This window comes from Rhinolophus sinicus, linkage group LG02 (assembly GCF_036562045.2).
Source record: "Rhinolophus sinicus isolate RSC01 linkage group LG02, ASM3656204v1, whole genome shotgun sequence".
In the NCBI taxonomy this organism is placed as follows: Eukaryota; Metazoa; Chordata; class Mammalia; order Chiroptera; family Rhinolophidae; genus Rhinolophus; species Rhinolophus sinicus.
In genome coordinates this window covers 182,695,690-182,708,407 of record NC_133752.1, presented here as the reverse complement: position 1 = coordinate 182,708,407, position 12,718 = coordinate 182,695,690, and the positions used below count along the sequence as shown (strand labels likewise).

Genomic DNA, 12,718 nt, shown 5'->3' with positions numbered 1-12,718 from the left:
CTTCCTGTGTTCTTCATCGAAATTCTGACACCTTTACCCTTGAGAAAAATACTCATGGGCTTTGAAGTCCACAGTACTTTTCCTTTAAGTCAATTCAAGCACTAAATGCCTGATTTTCATTTTTGGTCATAGTACTTTCAACTGTTTCCACAGCTGAACTTATCTGGGGGGGGGGGACCCTCAAGATTGTGGTTTATGATCTACTAGTCAAAAAGTAAATATAAAAATAGTAAGCTGAAAAAAAATAACAGAGAGAAGATAATTTAAACATACTGCATAAGTGAAATAAGTCAAAAGAAAACCGAAATGTGAAGATAACAGCAGCAAAAACATGCTTCATTTTCTTTTCCTCCATAGTGCTTATCGCCATGTGACACACTTTATATTTGTTAAGGTGTTTGCCTGTATCGTCCTCCTCGTCCTGCCAGAATGTTAACTCCTTGAAGGGAAGAGGCTGTCTTGCTCACTGTTGCTTCTCCAGTGCCTAGAACTGTGCCTGGAGCACAGTAACTACTCAATAAGTACTTGTTGAGTGAGTGAGTGAATGAAGGAAGCTTTCCTGTCTCATCTTTTGCTCCATAAATAAAACTTATTTGCTTTCATGCTCTGGTCAAGATATCTAGAGATTTTCCTTGCATCTTCTCAATCTTTTGAGGTTACTTTCAAAATGGAGAATCATCTAATCAGATCCAATTCTCAGATGCACAAAACTTAACTTACCACTCCCTAAACATATGTTCCCTGATTCCTTTAGAAAAAAAAAAAAAAGGAGGGAAGAGGCACAGCAGAAATTATACTTTAGGGATGAACTGAACCATTACAAATGGAAAATTCTAAGCCACTTTTCACCTACAGGACACTAGCTGATGCATACATATTCCCACTGTTTCATAAAATGATTGCATTCCTTGTAAATAGAATAAAGTTAATTGCCAAAGAAGCATAACAAGTTATTAGTAATAAAGCACCATAGAGCCTTGGGCTTCTTTACCCTCTGGACAGCATAATAACAGGCAATTCAGTGACCTCAATCTCTCTCTAGGTCTAAACTGATTGATTTAAGTTAGATTTCCGGGCTTCACTTCCTTGTGATGACTTTGAATGTCAAAGTATAACTCAAGGGCCAGAGGGATGAGTGAGAAACAAACTTATGTGGCTCCTTGGGGAGCAACTGCCCTCCTTCCCTACTGAATACAGACTTTTGATTTAATTAAGCCTGAGGGGAGATTCCAAACAAATTTCCATGTGGCTTTTTCTAGACCATATTAATTATCTTCCAACTTGTAGAAATAGACTGCCATCTAGATCTTCTGATACCATTCCCATCTCCCCTCTCCAAAGGTTCCTCATCTTCCCCTGCATGTTCCACTCCCCTTCCCTCCCTGCTGACACACCGTCAGCTCTATAGGTTCTTGCTCAAGCCAGCCTCTCTTTCTGGGACGCCCTTTCTACCCCGGCCTTACCGCAAGTCTACAGCCTACTAGAATCCCTCTCTATAACAGTCTGCCTTGTAACCACGTCATTTATACACGGAACAAATCCCTCCAAGTTTGTGGCCTTTTGGAGGACAGAAATTATGCTGCTACTTTTTTTTTCTTCTTCAATCTTTCATTCATTCCTGGGGACCTAACATAATGCTTTGCTTATAGAAGACACTTAATAAATTCTTGTCGTTTACTTTATTGAAACTCTTTTGGAGGCAAAGACATTTTCTGGGGTGTTACACAGAATTTCTAATGAATGATATCAGGATGGCTGCCAATCTCTTTATCCTTCTCACTAAAATTCATATAGTCACATTGTTTTGAAATATTGAGTTTTCCATATAGAACAACAGTCACAAATATCAGCACCATAGGTTGTATATAGTGATTCCCAATTCATTTGTTCAAGGACTATTGGGTTTTTGCTATAGCGGTCACTGAATTAGGTCCTTGGGTATAGAGATTCAAAGATAGTCCCTGCCCTCAAAGAACAAAATGTCTCTTTGGGAGAGAGAGAGAGCCAAACAGACAAATAATGACACTATAGTCAGTAAAGTCCTATGAGACCTTTGTAGAAGAGGACATACATGGTCTACCTAGCTCAGCTTTGCGCAGTAAGGGTCATACAAAAATGGCAAGCATCCAAAAGCTTTCACGGAAGATGATATTTGAGCTTGCCCTGAAGTTAGACTGATGAAAGAAGAAGGACATTCCCAGAAGAGGGAACAGTATGTGCAAACACACTAAGAAAAGTGAGAGCTGCATTATTTCTGAGCACCGCAAATGATTTGATTATTCTGGAACATTCCTGGGGAGCTACAGAACAAGAAAGCAAGGGCTGTACATTAGTATGGACCTGGTATGAGAGGCCAAGAAGTTTTGTCTTTAACCTGCAGTTTGTTCCATGGACACTGTGCTATCCAGACGATCCATTTCGGATTCCAGGAAACAGGTTACTTTAGCCAAAGAATGAAACTGTCGTGTTGTGAATCACAATAATAGTACAAACAAGTTTAGCTAATTAACCTCTTTTGTTCAGTCAGGTAAAAAAAAACTCGGAAGCTGAAAATACTATGTTGGAAAACTGGAAGACATGTGGTACAATGACAGGAAAGGTGCCTTTTTATGAAAGGAACTAGTCTGCAGAAGAATCCCAGGCAAGAATTTCCCAAGCAAACTGTTTTTCAACTGGATTCCTTGAGAAACCATGTGAAACAGTAAGCAGACCCCTGGTTGAGAATCAAAAGATGATAAACTCCACGAAGCAGAACTAGATTCGGAACTCCCTGAGAGCAACAGCCACATCCAGCTGTCTCACCACTGATTTTAACCAGTTGGCACTAGCGTGAACACAATAGGTGCTCAATAAATATTAGGTGAATGAATGAAGGAATCAATCCATAAGCATCATCCCCTCCACAAAACAAATAAATAGTTGAAGCACAAGGAGAAAAAAATGAGCACAGTGTTTGTAAAATTCTTGAAACGTATTTAAGAAAAGCAAAATTTCAATTAAAATAAATACATTTCCACACAAGTGTGAACAAATTACCATAAACGTTTGCTTGACGGTGACTCACTCTGACTGGTACAGCCACGTAATCTGCATGAAATGAACCCAGAAATAATGGACACCACTGAGTTAGATGCCACAAAGCAGTTTTGTGAGCAATGAATGACACAGTAAGTGTCAGCTGTGTATCGTGGAAGAGGCCCCACACCAAGAACGGAACAGGGGTCTGAGTAAATCCATGTACAATGCACTAACTGGTCTTGCCCAGGTGCTAACCAGGTCTCTCTAATCCTGGGGAAGGCACTTAACTTCTCCTGGGCCTCAGTTTTCTTATCCAGGAAGTGAGAGGGAAGGTAAGATGCTCCTCAAGGTCCCTTTTGATGGTAAGGAAAGACACATCAAGAGGTCCCAAGATAAACAGGCAGTCATCATATACACATAGGTCCTGTTCCTGAAGGTTCACGATTTTACACGTTTCTGAGTAACACCGATGCTCGTGTCACTGTCATAGTTCTGGGGGCTTTGTAGGGTCAAGGGAAGGTATAGCCCATCTCCTCCAGAATGGGTTTACTGCCCTAGAAATTACCATCCCTCTAGTAAAAAAGAATAGAGAGGCAAAATAACAGTTCACACTTTTTAATGGTTGGGGGAGCTTTCTGAGGTTATGTGACTGAAGGGCAATGTGGAAGATGAGTTTGAGTCTCACAGCCAATTAGTGGCTGGAGCTGGACTGGAACCTGGGGTCCTGAAGACATTCCACTGTGACTGGCTGTCATCTCTGATGATCTGCAGACACTCATTCCCTCTCTGACACTCACAGGAGGTCCCCAGTGGGAGACCAACAGGAAAAATGTAAGTAAGTGAATTCCTGCTGTATTACAATATGTCTGCTTCCTATAAGCATTACTGCTGGCTCTCACAAGCCAAAAGATCACTAAGCAGATGCCTAATGAAGGGTCAAATTTTTCTATTAGAGAAAAGGCCCACAAAACCTGTCATTATGTGTTTTTAACCATCTCGTGGCTCTTCAGACTTAAGAGCCAACAGTTTGTCTGGAGAATTAAATCTTAAATATAGGGAAGAAGTTTCCCCTTTTATCTTGCATTATTTTGGGGCTGTGATCTGGTTCTCCTCCAAAATTCTGCCATCTCCCTCTTCCACCCAAGAGATATAACTTGCAATGTAAACGTTTATGACAGTCTAGCTATGTTATGCTACTGAGGACATGATTTTTTTTTTTTTTTTGCTGCGAAGCTGATCTAGCGACTACAGTCCTAAATGAATTCAGTAAGGAGGCGCACTTCAAACACGCAGGATTTAACCCAGCTCATGAAGCATTTCTCCTATTTTATACAATCTGTCTGAGTTGTCAATTGAATAGCAAATTCCTTTCAAAGTAGATCATCATAGCTGGTGTTAGAAATGGTTTTGAATCTCTGTTAAAGAATGGTCCTCCCTCTAAGCAGCTTTATGTGGGAGTTGTACATTACTCATTTCACTCTGTAAAAAAGGCTTAGGGAGAGATGGTAAAAGACTACATTGACTTAATTATGTTGGAAAAGGCAACAGAAAAATTCAACCAACATCCTTAATGATATTGTTCATTCAATTCCCTCAGAAAGGCTATATCACATAATCAAATGATGTCACTTTGTATCACCCATAAACAACCCCTATTAACACAAAGACTTTTTAGATAGTAAACATGTCAAGATTTAAGGGCAGTCCAACCTAGACAGACACAGAATATCATTAATTAAAATGCAAAACTGATTCTATTTCTGTTCCTGGTAATCAACTATGGAAAATAGTTTCAATGTCAAGAATGCTTGCAGAAGAAGCATGAGGTTATATTCCTATTAATGGGGGCAATTTCTTCTCTCAGGTACATGATTACAGGTTGAACACTGGAGTTCGGTTACTAAAAGAGAAGCTGTAATCAACTCTTCATTAATCGTCAATTTTCACTGTCTGAGTTTATATGTGCACATCTACGCACATTCACATATAGAAACAGATATAAAGCAGAGGTGGGAAAGAGAGAAAGCAGAAAGAAAGAGGATAAAAATGGAGAGTACTGATTCACAACATAAGCTGCAAGTTTCAAATTAAAACAACACCAAAAAGAAACAGTGTTAAGAGCACTGTTTCGACAACAGCTCTAATTAAGAAATGTGAAAAATTAATAATTGCATCTACACCAATCTAGGTGTTTCTAGACCCATTTCAAATAACATCCATTCACTAGGGGTGCGAGCCAAATCAGTTGCAAGGAACAGCAGCTCAATTAACACACACACACAAAATGTTGCAGTGACTTCATCACACCAAGAGGCTAGGCTCTACTAGCACTGCCTTCATCAATTTTTCTTGCAGTAGTTTTCTAGGCTGCCTTCAGAGACCCTGCAAAGGAATTAACATGACCCCATGCTGTGAGACAAGAAAGTGCTGAAGAATGCACTCTCTCGATTCAAACAGATTCCCAAAGGTGTTACCTGGAGGAGGGGTGTGGGAAGTGGGGAAATCCCTAGCAAAAGAAGGAGGAGGAGGAAGAGGAGGAGGAGGAGGAGGAGGAGGAGGAAAGCTAGCTAGAGGATGCTAAGCCATATCTTAATATCTCAGGAATTTTCCTTCTATTCTCTAAATGAACATGCTACAACTATTAAAAATATGAACACATAATAGTCACAAGTAAACGGTACATTCACATATATGCATATATATATATACAATTCTGGTTGCATAGGTAAACATTGTTCAGCAAAATAAAGAAAGCCTATGGAATTAATCTCATGGCTAAAGTTGCGACTAATTAAAAGAATATTTTCTAAATGCATCTGAAATTGCCTGCAGTGTGAAACACAGTGTCTATTTCTATGACACCCAAGCTGATTCCAACTCTTTCCATCTTGAATATGAATACCTCACATTCAGTTGCCAGGCGCCTGATAAAAATCTTTGCAAATGGAGGGGGGAAATTAAGCAAAGTAAGAAAACACCACTCGAGATGAAAGTAAACAACTAAATATTAAAGAATCATCAAGGGAAGCAGAGAAGTCTGCCGGTAGAATCACTATGTTGCTACAAGCGATAATCGAAGTAGGAAAGAGTAGAAATTGGAATAGCTAATCCAAACAATGCTTAAAGTAATCCAAACATTATTTAAGGATTCAGAGACTACATCCTGCAAGGATCCTGATTTGTAATGTTTGCTATTACCCACTGCTGCTTTTACTCTGTAACTGGACTATCATTTAAATGAAGAAGAGTTTGTAGATGTTGGTATGTATGCTTTCATATACGAAAGAGTACTCCACCAAAAAACAAAACACCAAATGTTTCTTCTTACGACTCAGGGAGCAGGATAAAAGCATATGCCTGATGTCATCACCACTATTTTAAGAAAAATCCACACAGACAGTGGAAACAAAAGTGGTGAGAATAAGAAAGACAGTTAAGGAACTTTACATTCCAAACTCCCAATCCACAGGAGAGACCAGAAATTTCACCCGACATTGTCCCCTCATTATTACCCCCCAAAATCACATATATTATTAGTACAGTATCTTATAAATCAGAGGCTGAATTACATTGAATGGGAATCTTCCCTAATGTGAAATGGACCAGAATTGGAAAACCCACACAAAATCAGATAAGATAACCCAACTCCAGCCCAAGACTAGAAAAGAACTAAACAGAATTACAACTATGACACTTATTCTTTGGAATGTCGCATTGACCAAAGTAATTCAACACATCTTCTACCAAAAAAAAAAAAAAAAGAAGAAGAAGAAGGATATCTCCCTGTGGAGACAGACCCCTTTAATCACAGGTTCCATAAGGTGAGAACCAGACCTCAATGTTCTTGGGTTTCCTTTGGGCTTCAAGAGGCAGCCAGTAATAAACTTGAAGCTGTGCTCTCTGAAGGGAAGCCTGGGAGACCAGGCGAAAAATTAGAACACTATTCTACAAGTAATGCCCTGGAATAAACAACTGGACGGTGGTGCTGCAACACGCATGTTGGAAACCTTTTTTCTCTTAGAAAAGTCTAACTATTCTAATAGCCTCAAAGCATTTGGTCTCCCAGCGGGAGGATGAAATTACGTTGTCAACTCAGAGATGTCCCTATCACCACTGCCCCACTACCCTCTGAAGAGGATGTAAAATATGGTTGGCAGAACAGGCACCCTGAGACTCCAAAGGGAAAGAAGTGATGAGGTCATGCTGTCTACCCCATCCGCCAGTGCAGGATTCCTCCTGTCGGGGATGTTACTGCCAAGTTGTTAAACCCTCAACATCCAGGGCCATTCTGGACCCACCCGCAGGTGCTTCAAGCGCCACTGCCCACAGCGGACTCTGACATAACTCATGCGTGTGCTTGCCTTCACCCGGAAAGATAGAATAGTTTGCTACGCGGGCCGACCAGCCCCAAACCTTCCAGATTCCCAGACAGTGCCCCTCATCTTGCCTAAATTTGTCAGTCAGCCTCCACTGACTGATTCCCTGAACACTGCTGCAGTTCACCATCCTGAACACATTTCCCTGGCTGCTGCTTCAAGGACAAAGAGAGAGCGCTTATGTTTCCATCGCAGCTGAGCAGCTCAGGTTTGTGGGGGAAAATAAAAATAAAAGGACAAACAATCCAGACAAACGACCCCTGGCATTTTAGTGAGCTCCCCAGACATGGATCCACCAAAACGGGAGAAACGCAGAGAGAAGGTCACTAAGCATCACTGGAAAGACAGCAAGCAAGCGAGCGTTCCGTTCACTGCAGCAGAGCACCTCATTCAAGGCAAGCACTTACCATAAAAATAGAAAGGGTCCACAGAAGGAGAAGGGATCCTTCCTCAGTGTCTGAGGCAGAAAGAAATCCACCGCGAAGCTCCAGGCAGGCTGCAGATGAGGCCAGCAAAGTGATGAAAGGCGATAAAACCACCACACAAGTCCTTTTCAGCCTCCCCTCGGGCCCGCATGCAGTTGTTTGTGCTGTAAAAAACCCTGAGAAGTCTGGAGCAGGACTCTCCCGAGAACGAGCCGGAGTGAAAGGAGCCTGGTGGATTTCAGCAGCCTCAGAGCATCACGCTCAGGATCGTCCGCCCCCGGGTGCAGGGGAGGCAGGGGCGGTCGGGGAGCCTGGGCAGCAGGCTGGGGTCGAAAGGCGAGAAGAGGAGCTTCTTTGGAGTGGAAGGAACTGCCCGGCGAGAATATCAGTATTCTACATCAGTTATTGCCAGCGACCAATCAGCCCAGCCAGGGGGCCGTGTCAGTGTGACAAGGGAGCAGCAGCAGATGACAGCCCGTTCTGAGAGAGACAGGACAGCCCCTGCCTCCACAGAAGTTTGGAAGGACTGGCATTTTACCCTCCGCTCAATTGCTGATAATATCTGCTTGTTACTAAAATCAAGATCCAAAGCCCCATAGTTACCCCAGCCACTTAGGAAGTTTCTGAGGCATCTCACAGCATCTCTGCAAGAAACCAGACTTGAAACCCACCCTAAATGGTGTCTAACGGCATCTCACAGACCTGACAGCCCGGCAAATGTGCACCAAGAGGTCACCATGAGTACAATAATGGTACTTTGGATGTGAGTTTCTTTACGCCAAAGGTGCAGGATGGGATGACCAGGGACAAGATTCCCTATTTCACAAGTAAGGAAGTTAGCTAGAAAAGGTCTCTCTGGAAATTTGCCTCTCGGTTACATTCATTTTCTTGTGCAATATATTATGTACAGGAGAACTTGTTAGGGATGAGTTTATAAAGATAGCTAACATTTCCTTTGGAGGTCAGTTAAATTACCCGTAAGACAGAGACTATGTGGTTTTGGGTAAACAACCCTGTACAATAATTTATCTGCACACTGAACTTTGAGAAACTCTGAGCAAGACTAATGGAAGAGGAAAAGGAGCAAAATCCCCTTCTTAGTGGTGACTAAAGGATGAGTGAAAAATGTTACACTTTTCCTGGTGGCCTTTCTCCCCATTCTATTTTAATATTGAACCTATAAACTTAGTACCTACGTTAATCAATTTGGGTTCATTGGTGATTAAAGTAGACGGGGGAGTGGGTCCTAAAGTTAAATGCCAATCCAACTGGACTCCACGGTGAAACTTCAGAACTTTTATATAACTTGAGATTGCCTCGAGTCACCATTTTATCTCTGCAGAAAAGGTTCTGTTTAAATGAAAAGGTTCATTTTGGTTCTGTTTTAACCTAGAAGTTGAACTATAATTTGGACATTTCGTTGCAGTCTCTACCCAGAGGCAAGCTAACTTTGGGGAGTGTGAACACTACAGCTTAAAAGGAAGGGCTGGTCTCCAAGGAAGCAGTTAACTCACCACCCAAATGAGTCACAGCAGGAGGCCATAAAAATCTTCCACATCACAGATGAACATAATGAAGTTAAATTTTTAAAATGAAGAAAGTGTGGTTTGCTAGGGTAGTCCTATGTACATTAAATAAGGAAAACCTGGGAGCCCAAGTCTCAAATTCTGTTTAATTATTCACTCCCGTTCAACTGCAATGAGCAAACATTTAAAGGGTACTATGTGTCAGAGGTACAGAGATTAAAGGGGCAGGCCCTGCCTTCAAGAAATTTATAGTCTCATGGGCAAATTTAAATCTTTTTTTTTTCTTTTTCAAAATTTCAACGCTGTGATTCTTGCCAAGACAGAAAATATTCTACTATTCTAAAGTCTCTCAGATAAAACCAAACCATGATGTTTGACTGTGGACGCAAAGTTCCAAATTAGACTAATAAGGCGTTTTCCATAATCAAAACCATTTGGGAACTACAAATGCCCAAATTATTTAAATCTAATTAAAACATGAAAAGGGTTTTTAACTGAATGTTTGCTTTTATCAGCATCAACAGCTTCTGACACTGCAAAAACACGGGGCAGCATAATTTAATAAGGGAATATTATCTAAAGCTCCCAAAGTATTCGAGATTAGTACTGTTTACGGAACAGCTTCAATACCTTGAATATATAGGGTGATAATGAAGCATGAAAATGACAAAACTGCAGAAGTACAAATTACTTAGTAGATTAAATAATGGCACATCTATATAACAATTAGGTCAATAAAAATGGGTATTCTGTCACTTACTCAGATGTAATTAATTTTAAAGTTTGGCGACTATTCCACTCCTTCCTCCTCAAAAGATGATAGAAACACTGTCCATTTCAGACAGCAATAAGCACCAATTAACTTTTGTACAGTACAAAACATTTATCCAAATCAATTAAACTTGGGTCAATTTTAGGGACTGTCTCTCACTCACTGGTATAACACCAGTACTTAATGTATAATGGGTTCTCAATAACTGTTAGATGGCCACTTGAATAGCCAAAATAATCTGGCTAAAATTCTACAACAGCATGATTCAATACCTTTTAAGACTACAAGGTCATTGGAATTACATAGCTATACCCGCCACTTGTTTAAAAAGAAGAAATTTGCTTCAGAGTGGCTTGCTGACAGAGCTTTATAAAGTCTGACATTCGAGGATTCTTAAAGCTCAGGCTCGCAACACTGAACTGGGTTCCACTTTCTGTAACCAGCCTGAAGAGAAAAATAAAAACACACCTATTTTCTAGATCACCAAGAGAGTGAATAACCATGTAATGCCATTTATGACATCAGAATTTGTAACGGAAGTATGAGAATCAAGGAATTTATAACATTCAGCCATCAATGGTTTTGAAAATAAAGTGATAATCTCTTTCAAGGAAATGCCAGTCTGTTACGGAACTAATAGTTACTGAAACTTACTTTGTGCCAGACTTGATTCTAGTGGCTTCCCATACCTCTTTTAGTCTTCACAGAACTCCTAGGACATATTATTATGGACGTTGCAGTAACCGGGGCACTGGCAGTTGAAGGAGCTTGTCCAGGTTGTCAGTAAGGCCAGTATACGAACAACTGGCACAGCCTCAAAACGCTGCTTCTCCTCTATGGAAACATATTGATCTGAACATGGACAAAGCCCCCCAAAATGTTTTTGACTAAACGTATAAGATTATTTGGGGACCCTTCCCACAGTGTTACATGAATGCTGGTGAAGTAGGAATGAGACAAGTTCTTATTAAGGCAGAAAAAAACTCATTTCACCTCAGAGACTAAATGTAACCCTTGTATGCAGCAGAAGTGAATTCTTTAGGCTTATAAAGAGCAAACAATTTGTATTTGTTGATTTGTTTTTCCCAACTCTGACCCCACATTACATTTTTAAAGCAAGATGAGTGATCCTCATGAGAAGAGTAGAATGAAAGAATTTTCCAGAAAAACATAGTCCTTTATCTAATACCTAAATCTTCAGTGTTCGTTCGGTGGGAGACCTAAAATGGAGCGAGAAGAGGTTGCTCTGTTAATGTCCCCCTACCAGAGGTCACTGGCTGAGAATAATTTCCCCAAAGTGCTTAGTAGGTGGGCTCTGAAATATGCAAAAATAGTTCCAAATGCATAAAAGGTAAATAATCTGCAGCACATAAATATAGTCATAGCATCCACGTCTTCAAAACTTCATTTGCTCTCAGCATTTCTCAGCCAGAAGAATCCTGTGGGATCGTCAAAGATCAAATCATACAAAAAGAATCCATAAGAACACAGACCTATAACTTTTTCTCCTTTTTCTTGAGGATAGAAAAATAAATCAACGGCTGGAAAGAGTCAGGGAAAATTGAGCTGAGCCTGGGGAGGCGAAAATATGGAGCACGTGTGTGTGTACAGATGGAAAACTAGTGTGTGCATCCATGATCCAGTTGGTATGTCTCTACATCCAATTAGTCCTTAAATCACATTAATGTGACAGCCACGTTTCTCCTCAACACATCATTAGGGATTACAAATAATTTACAAACTCGTTCTTTCTCCTAAACTATTATAGTAGCTTCCAACCTTGCTCCTGTTCCAATCCAGCCTCCTCTTGCCAATAGCATTTGCTTTCTACAACACAGCAAATATAGTCATACCATTCCCTTGCTAACAAGCCTGGGATGGTCAGGCCAAACACAGCACCTCCTGAGCCTAGCATTCAAGGCCTTCTGCTATCAGACTTCAGTCTACCGTACATTTCCTACCGTTACTTCCTATATACCCCATGCTCAGGATACACGTGATTTCTTACTATTCTCCACAGATACCATTCTCTTTTATCATGATGATCTTTTTTTTTTTTTCCCTAGAATAACTTTCCTTGCTTTTCTCCCTGGAGAAACCCTACTATTCATCCTTCAAGGCCCAGTTTTACTGTCATCTTCTTGGTGAGGCCTTCCCCAGACTCCCCAAAGTACTTAGTCACTTCTTCCTCTGTATTCCTACAGTAATTTTTTTCTAGTCTTGTGTTATAGGGTAAATAACACTATGCCAACTTAGTTTTAACCTATTTAATTACTATTCCCAGGGTCTGGCACACAATAGTTGCTCAATAAACACATGATGAGTGAATCAATATTTTATGCCTCTTCTTCAGTCAAAAGCAATTTGAAGACAGTACAAATTTGTTTTGTGGAAGTCTGAAGGATTACAAGCTTATGATCTCTCTCTCTCTCTCTCTCTCTCTCTCTCTCTCTATATATATATATATATATATATATATATATATATATATATATTCCTCCTTCAATCATGACTTTCTGTGGTTTAAGGAAAGAGCCTTGGATTAGACTCAGAAGAGCCCATCCCAGCTTAGTTCCTTGTGTCAATCTCAGGTGATTTCCA

At 40.5% G+C, this 12,718-nt stretch overlaps 1 protein-coding gene across 4 annotated transcripts in view; it reads right to left on the bottom strand.

Moving 5' to 3' along the window:
• ANO4 (anoctamin 4) overlaps nucleotides 1–12,718 on the bottom strand; it is a 354,484-nt gene that overhangs the window by 280,060 nt on the left and 61,706 nt on the right. Inside the window, exon 1 of one of the 4 annotated variants that reach the window (XM_019732194.2) lies at nucleotides 7,802–8,267. The exons of 2 other annotated variants lie outside the window; for them this stretch is intronic. The gene's annotated coding sequence lies outside the window, so the exon portion shown is untranslated. Of the gene's footprint in view, nucleotides 1–7,801; nucleotides 8,268–12,718 lie in introns of those variants that run through there. One more of the 4 variants, XM_019732195.2, reaches the window with a different exon arrangement.